Below are 13689 nucleotides of genomic sequence, written 5' to 3'. Positions count from 1 at the left end.
TTGTTATTTCACATTATATCTTCGCTTGATATTGATTTAAGTTTTTATAAGTATGTATTTATATCAACCTTTAATTATCTTTCTCTGCTTGCCTGCTTTCCACCCTACTGTGGAAAGCCATACGGCATTTATATCTTCTTTATCTTATGTACTAACTTGATCTATCTTAATACACTACAATTATCCTATTCTATTACCGTTTGTATTTCTCCTAGGTATGCGTGCCATCTATTCTTAAAATAGATGGCATTTGGCACACATATCTATATCTTAGTTGACTATATCTGTCTTATGCCTATTTTTGTTCCAAAAATGTGGAATGCTTCACGTCATGCTTAGACAAGAGCTATGTTTATCTTCTCTGTATCATTACAATTATAGCAAATGTTTGACAAAATATCAACAAGCTAACAAAAATTTTAATATATCTTCCCTCTAACCAACAAAAGGTCTTCCAAACAGTTAAAAAGTGGATATAATAGAGATAATAGCACCTCTATTATATTTCAAAGAAACAAATCGAAGATTTGAGACGACAAGAAAAACATTAAACATGATACGAAATTAGTATTGACTCATAAATGTTTGTTACATTAAAGGACTGTAGCAAGAAATTAATGTATAAATGAAAAAAGTTTATACAAGTGTTTTAATAGTTGAAAATACAACCGAAAGGTAAACAAAATATTGTTATATATCTATATTTCTAAATAAAGCAAGAAATAAACTAAGCAATAAAAATACGAGAATGTTAGACAAGATAAAAATTCTGTGGGTGATAAAAAACACAAATATTTGCCTACGCAGAGAAATTGTGAAAAAGATTTTCGACTTTAGCCCACGTATTATATTTATCTGTTGAGATAAACAATATTTCACGCAAACTCAACACGTACTGTAGAACATAAGTCAAGAGATATATAAACGATAGAAATAAAACCAACCACTTTAGATCGTGAGGTGAGTTCAAACATTTTGTTTACAGATTTGGGTTGTCTAATACTGAATGTCCTTTTCAGATCTGTACAGGACAATTGGATATAAGTGTAAAAGCTATGAAGAAGTGAATATATAGCGAATTTGTTAGCAAAAGGCTTTGACGCTTTTACATCAATTTGTAATCATATTTAAAGTGATCACACTTAAATATGTCACATTAATTGATTTTTTCTATTGGAATGTAATATGACGATCACTTCTGGTAGTACAAAGTCTGTAGGAACAGATAAATTATAGTAATCCGAATTTTAAAAGGCATTTTAATCACTTGAATATATATATTTATATTTAATATATTGAAATGATGAGAACTGATCTTTCTGCATTATTGTATAAAGTAAATATTTTATGTCGTGTCACCTATAAAGGAACCATAACAGAACCATTAATTGTCATGGTCACATTAATTGTATGGTAACTTGATTCGTAATTTTAATTTAGTTGTACTTCTTCTTCTTCTTGAAGTGCTTCTCCAACTAGTGGAGGTTGGCTATCAGCTTCCTGCTCTCTTCCTTATTTTTGGTTCTGCGTAATAGTTGTACTACTACTGTTATTCAAATCACGTCTCCCACTACCTACCAAGAAGATAGTAATGGACTTTGTGATTTTACCATACCTTACCTACGGATGCCAAACCTGAAAGTTTGAACTTGAAGATTAGAAACAAAATACAAACCACTCAGAGAAGAATGGAGAGAAGCTTCTTGGATATCAAACTAAGACAAAATAAGAAACACAGCCATCCGCTAAAAACGTGTATAACAGATGATCTTACCTATCGCCTTCGAAGAAAATTGAGCTGGGCAGGTCACGTGGCGAGGTTCACTGATAACAGGTGGACACAATGGGTTTTAAAATTGGCGGAACCATGAGGTACCAGAGCGAAAGGCAGACCTAATGCCAGATGGGTTGACGAGATCGTGGATACAGAAGGTCACGGGTTCAAGTTGCCAAAGATGGAAAGCTTTGGAGAAGGCTTTCACCCTGAGGGGGTCCATACAAACTTAATACAAAAACACCAAACTACTATTTAAAATTATTAATTTTAAGTCATTTGTATGGAATGAAATTAAGCGCTGTTATTATTATTACTAGTATACATTAATAAATATGAAGACAAAAAAGTAGCTTGTTATGAGTATAAATTTATTTTTATATGTATATATATGTCTCTGTTGCATTCCAATAATAAGTTAATGTAACATATTTCAATGAAATAATATTATTATTTGATTAAATATAAAATTGATTAATAAATTTAATGATTAAACAATACTGATAAATGCAACTGTTAAAATACAATATAAATTTGCAACGCGTGAACTGTAAAAAAAATCCAATATTTTATGAAATTTCTCAAGTTTAAGATAATTTATAAAAAAAGTTTTAAAGTTATTGCGCAAACAAAGAAACAAACAGATTAATTCAAATATACGTAAAAGTAGAAAAAAGAATTTTTCCAATAAACGAATAAATGTAAAAATAGTAATGACTGGAAAACCTATTGTCATAGGTTAATATTTAAATGAAACCCAAACTAAATAATACGCACCAATTATAATTTCAACACAACCCCATTATGTGAAACGGAAGTAACTCGTTAACAATCGAACGGAAGGGAAAGTCAGATATCGAGTGTTAACAGCGAATGTGTATTTAAAGGCAAATGAACGAATAATTTGAATCAATTTGTCACATGTACATAGCTCTGCGCTTTAATTTAAAAAACGAATCAATGTAATAACATTTAAAAATATATACTTTATTAGTTTCAAATAAATTTTAACAAATACACTTCATACAAAAAGACAGTCTTAATAAGTACATATATGTATTTATGTCTTAAAAATTGTCAGTCAGTAAAATGTATACCGGATTTGAAGACGTCATATACCAGTATCACAATTTAAAATATGGGGTATATCAACCTTCCTTTCGTAAGTTACGCAACAACCATAGTTTAACAATCAGCGCCATCTATTGCCGATAAGTTACATCAAATTGTAAATGTTAAAAATATGTATCAATTGTTATTCTACAGAATTTTCACATTACAAAATTATGTATTTTATTTATTTTTATAGAAAGGCTCAGGCCTTCCATAAAGCTATCTACGGGGGATATACCATATCTAAATGTATTATAGTAGCAGAGGACGCTAAAGCCTTTCCTCTGGAAACTTGTTTGTGTGCAGTGCCAATCCTTTATAATAAATGAATAAAGTAAGAAAAGGACCAATATTTAGCCACTTCCGCACATGCAGTGGTTGTCATGCAACCACCGCCAAACACCGAGTCACTAATCGGTGTACCATAACACTAATCGGTGTAACATAACTCCTGAAGATGCCCCGTGGAGGGGTGAAACACGTGTTGAGTGAATTAACGGTGGCGGTTGTGTAGTTCGCATTGTTTGCCGCATACGCATTTACGAGCGGACTGGCGGGTGGTGCACTTTGTTGCACGATAACCACTGCATGTGCGGAAGTGGCTAAATATTGGTCCTTTTCTTACTCAGGATGGACTTCCGCAAGGTAACGCCTGATTCCATTAAATGAATAAAGTGTCAATTACATAAAAATGTATCCCGGGAACCGAATCTGCAACCAACGATCGCAAGTATCAATCCTCCACAATTTCTCACAAAATAATAGTATACTTAAATTGGAAGCCAATTACAAACCTGCACTTATATTAGATTAGTAATAGAAAGTAAATCTATAGATGTTCCCAAAAAAATAGGATTGAACCTTGTCACAAATGAACGGTGACCGAAGAAGGATCTACGACATGCTATCTGTTAAGACTATTAAAGTTATTGATCTTATTCTTCCACTTGTTTCAACTGTTAGATGCCCACTGCAAGGCATGTCTACAATACCGTAATAAGGTTAAAATTTCTATTTACAAAAGTTACAGCATTGAAATAATGAATAAGATTGTTCCTCTGCAAAATTTGAAAATTTTCTAACGACATCTACTGCAAATAGTCACCTTAGTTTCCAGTTTTAAGCATAGAATCAATAGGCATTTGTTTCGTATAAATACAAACATACAATTAGATCACGAGGATATCAAAAATACATCCTTGATCAAATTAAAGTTCATGAAAAAATACTTCAGTAATGCTAAAAAGATATGTTAGCATATTAACAAGCATAAAGCACGAATGCATATCGCTAGAAGTGGAACGCCGGTACAAACTGCTCGCATGCAGAACTATGCTTTCAGTAAAAACTTTGGCAGATGTTTTCGTGTCCGCGGCTTTTGTACCTTTTGCTTTCCTATCTGTAAATATTTCCGACTGGAATTTTCAGTTCGTAGCAAACGTTTCTTCCATTCCTGAATATCACTGTTACAATTCTGTTATTTGATTTTCTTCATCCGTTACATCTCTGATCTAATAATCTGCTTCATTTAATACATTTTGTATACCCTGTTTTTATCTTATCACACTACTTTCTTTTACTTCTTCTCATTGTTTAATACTTTTACTATTAGTTTCTTTTTTACTTTAAATCTCAGTGTTTGCATCTTCTTTATCTACTATGTCTATAACAGTTTTAACAGTCTGAGTATTTTTGTTTTATTACTTTGAATCAAAGTTAATGTCGCTGTAAGCTGTTTGGTTCAGAACGCTTACGAACAGTCTTATGGGTATATGGGCAATATTTATGTCCACCATTGAAAATCCTATAGCTAAATTATTATTTACGAGTACTTTGGATAACTCTTATAAGGTTTATGGTCTATTTAAAAGCAAACTCAACAATAACCTACACAGCTTATTGTGTGATTGTCATATCAATACTATGATATTTTGTATAATCAGAAGTGCGAAAATCCATCCCATAATTTTTAAACAAAGTACAATTCAACTTTATAAGCACTCGTATTTATAAAATCAACAAACCAATAAAAGCTATGTATATCTTCATTGAAATTTTTGCTCGATTTCTTTGCTTACGAACAAGCTAAAAAAGAAATGGACCAAATTTATTTAATTTTATGTTACCGATAATAATGTAACCCTAGTCTTGATTTTGAGTAACAGAAGAAAGTGGGAAAATAAATAAGCCATGAAGTTGCATTCAAAATATTTATTTTATATGACATTTAAAACAATATTAAAATTGAAATGATAAAGGCCGGGTTTAATAGAAATTCTATTTGGTCCGGAAAACTCGTTCAATCCTTTACATTTCCATGTAAATATGCCGGCATGTAATTCCGCGAAGCAATGTCAAAAGACCACAAAACCCTCTGCGTTCCCATTACGTTTGCCTCCTCGCATATTCAGCGACATGATCGTAAGGTCACATATATTATGCATACAACTCGACCTGACTGGTATCCGAATCAATCCGGGAATGTTCGGTGTAATGCGATGGAGCCAAACAAAATGCGCCTATGTAATGAGGACTTGGATAAATCCTATTACAGCCCTTTGATGTTTAGATACAAGCTGTTCCTTATCTAAATTACAATTTTGTTTTCCTATAATTCGACTTCATTCAGTTCATAGATAATTACTAGATTCCGAGAATCTAATTTGTACTGTTCGACAACTTCTACAACTTTATTTATTTTATTATAAAGAGTCATACCAAGTTTGTAAAAGTTTTTTTTTTTTAATAAGTCAAGCTACACATATCTAATGCAGTTTGTAAAGTAAATACGCAGAAAAAATGTTATCAAATTACTTCAAATAGATGTTAAATGCATAGGGAAGGTACAAGGTTTAAAAAAAGCTCCTTATTCTTGTGGAAGCAGATACAAATCGTATACACTATACAAGTTTTTTTGGACAGAAAAAGACTGGCTAAATTTACGGGAATAGTCTAAAATTTTGTTCCCTCCCAATCTCGGACTATCTCGGCAACGCATGACAAATTTCTTTTAATATCTCTACCGTTCTCCCTTCAATCCGGATATGAAGCCCTCATGTTATTATCTTCTCGGCAATCTGTAGGGAGTGGGACGACGCTGCGATTAGCGAATACGCTCGCCCGATCACACGAGCGGCAGATAAAGGCTCGATAACACCTAATGCAGATGCTGACTACCATGTTACTTATACCTTTGTTCACTCTTTCATCGGTATCGAAAAGTTTAACGTTCATTGCGTTTTATTCTACCATATCGCGAACATTTAAATTAGTAAAAACTTTAATGTACTTCCTGCGCCGTGAATTGTACCTCCACGTACCAGATATGGGTAAATCGCGTGTCGGCTTTAAGCGTTTATGCAAATTTTAGTGCAGTGCAACGATAATTATTTACCCAGACCTGACCCCGAGTGGAATGGTTTGTTGGTGAACAAAAGCTTCTTCGGTACATTACGGTCTCCTAACATGGTCATTAATGCACTACAGCCTTTCACATTTCGTTAAATAGTCAATATTTCTCTGCAAATAAAGACTGGAGAGTTGAGAAGTTGTACTGTTTATTCTTCGTGACATATTTGTTGTATTTTAATATTATGTGGCTAATATTCGTTGTTTGCGTGCGAAAGACTTACTCCTAATCTGTTAAAATAGAGATTTACGAAATACCAAAAGCAGAATAGATTAATGTGAAATTGTCTATAAAAAAATACTTTTAAAATTAGTTTTAAATACTTGATTTAGTTGTCACAAAATGAGTAATTCCTTACATGAGTAAAAAAGAGATGAATGTATATAGGGTCTTGCAACCATAGGTAGCGGATTCGATTCCCGGCACATAATCTCATATAATTAACACTTTATACATTAATTGTATAGGATTGCCAATGCATACCAAAAAAAAATCCAGAGGATGATCAGTAGCGTCCTCTGAGTACCATTAGCGTGGCGATTATGGTATATCCCCTATAGATTTCTTAAAAGGAGGCCTATGGCTTGAAGTGTTAATGTATTTATTTATTTACTTACTTTATTCGAGATAAACAGTCACAAAAGGCAGTAAGAAAGTACAAACTTAGAAACTTAGAAATATAAAATTAGTTACAATTGTTACCTTTTAACAATCTCACTAAGAATTTAATGATTTATAGTCAAACAATGACAAAACAAATAAAAACTTTACTAAACAGGGATCAAAGATCCAGCACATTCTGCAGATCACACCGCAATAATTACGAGTCACAGCAAGCCGTCACGTTCCAATGAGGTTTAAATTGTATTGTGTGTATTCAATAATTTCGAACGAAAATGTCTTATAAAAGATACGAGAGAGCACGAGAATATATCAATATCACTAATATATGAATTGTGGAGGTCACACATCCTGTATAAGGGTGCACGTTTACCGATATTTGTCTTAGCTGTATAATGATATAATAATAATAATTTTTTTTTATTAATATATATTTTATAAATATAGAATTTTTATTTATCATTTGTAATAGTACATTTTAGATAAAAAATGAACTGATAAATTTACATATTTTAGTGTCACTTCATACAGAGTGATTAGAGAAAGATGTAACAACTTTTTGCTGACATAAGCTATATATTGACTTCTCTTAATCTTTTGTACTAAGAAGCTATCACTCTGTATTATATTAATATCGATTTTTATTATTAACAAAACATCATCGATTTTTACGATTTAATTTAAAAAAAAAAATCACATTGGCACATTTATTCACCGCCATATTAGTTTTATTTTCCTAACAGAATCTTTAATAATGGTACATTTGACAACTGTTTTAGCATATAAAGCTTTAAGCGCATTGTAGAGGCAATTTCAATGTTTTCGTTATCCAAGTTATAAGAGGAAGCGGAAAATATTATAAAATATAATTTCTTACATACATACATAAAGATAGTAAGTAGTTCAGGCAGGTATATATGTGTACTTGATTGGCTTTGCGTGGTATGATGTGGACCTCTTTTAAGTAAGTTTCTCCTACAGGGAGTACTCGATTGAAACCTCTAGATAACTTACTGCACCAAATCGGAAGGTAGTCAATATATATAAACTATCATGGATGTTAAAGATGGTAAAACCATGCTTGTTTAGCTTTTATTATGTCGATTTTAATTATAACTATACTTTCAAGTCAAATAATATTTTTAGTTAATCATTTCGACAAATTTTTAGTTTAATGCATATCTTAATATGAATGTAAAAATTTAGTTAATTATTATAATATTGCTAACTCTATAATCACCTGTCTAAAATTATTAAGTCTAGACATTATTGTCATCAAAAAAAAACTTTTTTTTTAATTTATTTATGTGGTATAACATTCTGATACTAATAATAAAAATATAATTAAATTAATACATACATAAGTAAACGAACTAAACGTACATAAAACAAAAATGATTTAATAATAAATAAAAATAAATAAGTTAATAAATGATTTATAATATAAATAAATAAATTATAGATGCAAATACATATATAAATAATACATACAAAAAGAAATAAGAAATATGTAAATTATGATATCTAATGCAATTTTATTGAAAATCTATAGTGGACGACTTTGTCCACCTGTGGATAGATCCTAGGTTTAAGTATAAAGTTAAATAAGATTTCTCATCTCATTATTATTTTAAATATGTCGGACTGTTTTCCAAATTGCAATTCATTCAGTAATTTATATTAGTTTTTAGTTACTTGCTAGACAAATTAAAATGCTGAATATAATTATTTGTGTTAGTTGTGTTATATTACAGCTTATGACTTGTACCACACCGTCGTATAACACTAGCGCTTTGTTATCGCGAATTTAATTGTTTACCATTCAACGTATGTAGTTTTTGAATTGATTCGTTTCAAGTGTTGATTGTTATGAATGATTTATTGCGACGCTTTGTGCTGAGAGCGGCACGTTATTTTTACCGAGCGCTCTCGGATGTGATTCGTGTAAAATTATCAAAACATGTTTGTGTCAATGTTTAGTCGTTTCGTAAGATTTACGATCATTCGAAACGAGATTAATTAGTGTTTTTTATTTACATTTAATTGAACATTTTTTTATTAATATAATGGAATAGGCGTTTGTTTTCCATCTCACCTGATGGGAAGTGTAAATGAAGACAAAGGTGGTACACGCCGATCCAAAAGAAACCTTTTCATTCTACTCTTGAAGGCTCCAGAGTTCAACTTATCAGGAAAAATAGACCCAAGCAGGTCGTTCCAAATCTTGACGACTCTCACCAATAACTGTCAAACCGTTTAGTTCGACTTTTTAGTATGTCAACAACATATGGATTAAATATTTTCCTGCGCCTAGTAGTCCGATAAAGGAATGGAGATGGCTCAATCAGTTTGAAAAAACAAATTTAATAATTCGAGCACTCTCTAAAGTGTTTTCTATAAAAAACCGATAAGCTGGCAACTCGACGACGATGCTCAAGGGGTATAGTCTGCTATTTCAGAGCTTTTCGTTGTTAATTAACCTACAGGCTCTTCGGCCAACTGACTCCAAAGCTTCCAGATGATATTTGGCTGCACCGTCCAAGAGTTGACTGCAGTACTCCATGCAGGATCGAACCTCGGCAGGGTAAAGATTAAGCAGCTGTTCAGAGCGAAGTACCATTTGTGATGATATATTGCGAACGGTAATAGCCTAGCGGTATAGGATAGTTCTGATTCCTATGATACACACTTATATATAATTCGTACTTTAGGCTTTAATTATAAAAGATTGCCAATGTTCACAAATAAATTTCCAAAAGTTGAACAGCAGCGTTCTCTGCGTATCATAATACCACACAGATCGCCAACCCGCCTGCCAAGCGTGGCGATTAGGGTATACCCCCCCCCCCCCCCAAATGGACTAAAACGACGATGATATTGATTGAAATTCTGTCTTTGGTTTTATTTACAAATTAATTTTGTTATTAAAGATATCAAAATTGTACTTACAAATTCAAGTTTATTTTTATGAAGTGTCTTTTATGATTTCTTAAATATGCTTTCGGAATAAAGATCTAGGTTTTAATTGATCAAAAATTACAATTAAATAAGAATATTTTTAAATAATAGAAGGAAAATAAATTATTCCAACAGCTGTTTTGTACGATATGGTACAAAACAGATGTTTGTTTTTTTAAATGTAATTTATTACGAAATCTTTAACAACCACGTGTACGGAGTAGCAAAGTAATACTTAATTCATTATGCGGTTGGGTTTGGGAAAGTCTATTAATCGTTGCATATATTTTATGGGATTTGTACTGTGACTACAATTTACATTTTTCCCGGATATTCCCATTAACTTCTCATGTAGTGTGTACTGTATAGATATTCCCAAATATGTAAGGAAATTATATATATATATATATATATATATATACACATATATCTAGTCATCAGATATTACGTATGCTATATGCTGTATGGTATGTACTTGATGATTAGCTTCCTTCCTAATCCTCTTAAAATGTTATATATATATGTAGTAATGTCGATATGCTATTTTAGGACTGTATTTTTAGCAGGCCAATACGCGTTGATGTGATACAGTTGTATTAGCGACTTTAAACACAATTTATAATTTTTGCTTCTAATTATATTTTGAAGTAATGAAATAAATCGCATATTTTGTCAAATATGTTGATACAAGGTGTAAAAACTATAGTACCAACTATTTTTTTAAAAGTTAGTTAGTTAAAGTTGGTTAGTTTTTCCACTGAAAAAAGGATTAACGCAGTTTTTTTTGGTTGATATTTGATGTCAGTTACTTTACTAACTTTAACTTTTTCGCTTACAAACACGTTCCCGTTCCTGTTCAAATAAAATAGTTTGAGAGTCCTATACATACACACATATATATGTATATATATATATATATATATATATATATATATATATATATATATATATCTATATATGTGTGTACATATATATATAGTATATACTTGGGTCTCTCAGGGTGTAGGTATATATGAGTATATGCATAAATCAAAAATAAACCCTTAAACAAGAAACTTTGATTCGTCTCTACTCAATAATAACTTTTAATTAAAAAGGTGCTAACAAAATATGTAAATTCATTGAAGGATACATCCTAGGGCCGATTAGTCTTGGAGGTAATGGCAACACGATGAAACTTGAAGTGTGTATATTGATCTAACTTCACCCATATTTATATCAATTCTTTTAACTATGAAAAAAATTTTCGACCAATAGAAACCGTTAGCCAATCAAATTTTTTCGCACGACGTATATATAAAGCATCTTGGCATGGGATTCCCCTGTGCGATTTGCGGCTGACTATGAAGATATTACCATGTCAACGATAACACACTAATCTTGCCAGCAGTCAGCGATTTTCGCAACTATTACTAGATAATATTAATTTAAAAAAAAATATTCGAATTTATAATCTAGTGACGTCTACAATGTTAAATTAATGGCAAAATAATATCCATATATACAGTTAATCTTAATTCGAAATAAAACCTAGCATTATAAAGGACATGTCCCGAATCGATCGTAAATTATGGTCAACATAGTTTGGGACCATTATCGGCGTATTAATCGATTTGAACCCTACTATTGTTAGGGATCGGATCGTTCATCCATTTTATTTCATTGTACGAACCCACACAATTTACTTTTTTACCCTTTACATTTTTCTATTCTATTCCGATTTCGAAATTAAGCTATTTTAATCCTTATTTGAACGTGATAAGATCTTTTATTATTTACCGAATTAAAAATTACAACATGTTTATTATTCATTGGGAAAGTGCACGGATCATACACGCCCAAAACTAGTGTCTGTTTAATTTAAATACATTACGTTTTTTTTTTAATTAATGCAGTATTGTAAGAAAGAAAATTAAGTAGACAATGGAAAGATAGATACTGTAAAAGACGAAAGGAAAGCACTGAAGAATAATTCTTAAAGAATAGAAGGAGAATGACAAATTAATAAAAAATGTGTAAAATAGATAAATATAAATATAAATAAAAAAAATATAAAAAAGAAAAATATTTATTCGAATATCTCTGCTCCACGTATGGCAAGAGAAACGAGAGATCCCAAAAAAACGTGAATACCAAAAATAATCTTTCATATATATAAATCAACTTGCATTTACTAAGGTATCTTTAAAAAGCTTGCATATCGATCTTGCTTGTAGGGATATACCATAATCGCCAAGATTCGCGATCATAGTCTGGTATTATGTACACCCAAAACTAGTGTCGGTTTAATTTAAAATCATGTAACTCTAATTATTATAAATACTTCACAAAGCAAATCATAGAAATGCAAATGATAAGTGTTAAAAGTCAAAGTAAATGTGAAAAAAATAACAAAAGGATACATTACATTATAAATCAGTAACAGAGATATCAATTAAAAAATATTATTTGTTAATTTTAATTGAATTGATTTTGACGGTAAACTAAATAAATTATTATTAGCCGCTATTAACTCGTCTGCATCCACTCCAAACCGTCTCTAGTGGACGATGGAATAAGATAACGTAAAACAGTCACGTATTTAATATTTACCTTAATTGGCTCTAACCTCGTATTAATGCTTGCAAAGAAATGGAAATGTTTTTTCCATTTATTCATCTTTTAATCCAGTTTCTGTACGGATTATAAATTCAAAGTCGAGGGTCGAACATGACTCTAAATCAAGTAAATCAAGTAACATAATAAATAGTATAAGAAAGAAAATTAAAATTAACGTTAGCCAAAAATTGGAAAATAAATTATGAAATTAATCAATACTGTGATCTAGAAGCGAAGGTGGAGGAAGAAAAGTGATTAAAGGCAGATCTTATACAAGCGATGGAATGCATGAAAGAATAATTCGAGAAGAATAGAATAATGAGAAATTAAAATTTTACTGAAAAAATTATTTATTCGAATATGAAATGTCTCTACTTCACATATAGCAGGAGGAATGAGACGGCTCCAAAAACTAATAAAATAGAAAGTAGTCTTTTAAATTTATGTAAGAAAAGGACCAATATTTAGCCACTTCCGCACATGCAGTGGTAGTCGTGCAACAAAATGTACCGCCCGCCAGCCTGATAAAAGCGTATGCGGCAAACAATGCAAACTGCCACCGCCAAAGCACTCAACACGTGTTTCACCCCTCCACGGGGCATCTTCAGGAGTTATGTTACACCGATTAGTGCCAAACACAGAGTACCAGTAGAGCACAATATACAAATATTGGTCTTTTTCTTACTTAGGATGGACTTCCGCAAGGTAACGCCTGATTCCATTAAATGTTTTATATTTATAATTAATTAAACCTGTATTAAGGTATCTTTAAAAAAGTTTTCATATATATAGGGGATATATTATAATCGCCACGTTTCGCAAGCGGGTTGGCGATCACAGTCTGCTATTTGTATAGGAACTTTGGCAATCCTAAATAATTGATGGACATAGTTTGAACTATTTAAGATAGTATTCTGGGAATTGAAGTCGCAACCTACGATTGTAAGTTTCACTCCTCTATCGCTAGGCTACAACTGCCGATATGTGTTAGTTAGCACCCGCTTTATATTTTATGACATCTTTTTATTTTTAGTAATATTTATTCGAGTCTTGATCTAAATTTATTGGAAGTTTTATTATAACTTTATACACCAATACCACACTTTGCGTCGTGGTTACGTTCCAAAAAAACAGGACGCAAATTGTAACGCCGCAAAGTGAATTAAGATTTTCTGCAGCAAACCATGTAAAGAACGAAGAAAGGTTCCAGGGTCAC

At 31.4% G+C, this 13689-nt stretch overlaps 1 pseudogene; it reads right to left on the bottom strand.

Moving 5' to 3' along the window:
- Positions 1-308: 308 nt before the first annotated feature.
- LOC137931336 (U6 spliceosomal RNA) lies at positions 309-408 on the bottom strand (annotated as a pseudogene).
- Positions 409-13689: the final 13281 nt, after the last annotated feature.

This window comes from Battus philenor, unplaced genomic scaffold, assembly GCF_028537555.1.
Source record: "Battus philenor isolate CCGP_79_NKW_IND1 unplaced genomic scaffold, ilBatPhil1.0.hap1 SCAF_7, whole genome shotgun sequence".
Taxonomy (NCBI): domain Eukaryota; kingdom Metazoa; phylum Arthropoda; class Insecta; order Lepidoptera; family Papilionidae; genus Battus; species Battus philenor.
This window is presented reverse-complemented; position numbering and strand designations above follow the sequence as displayed.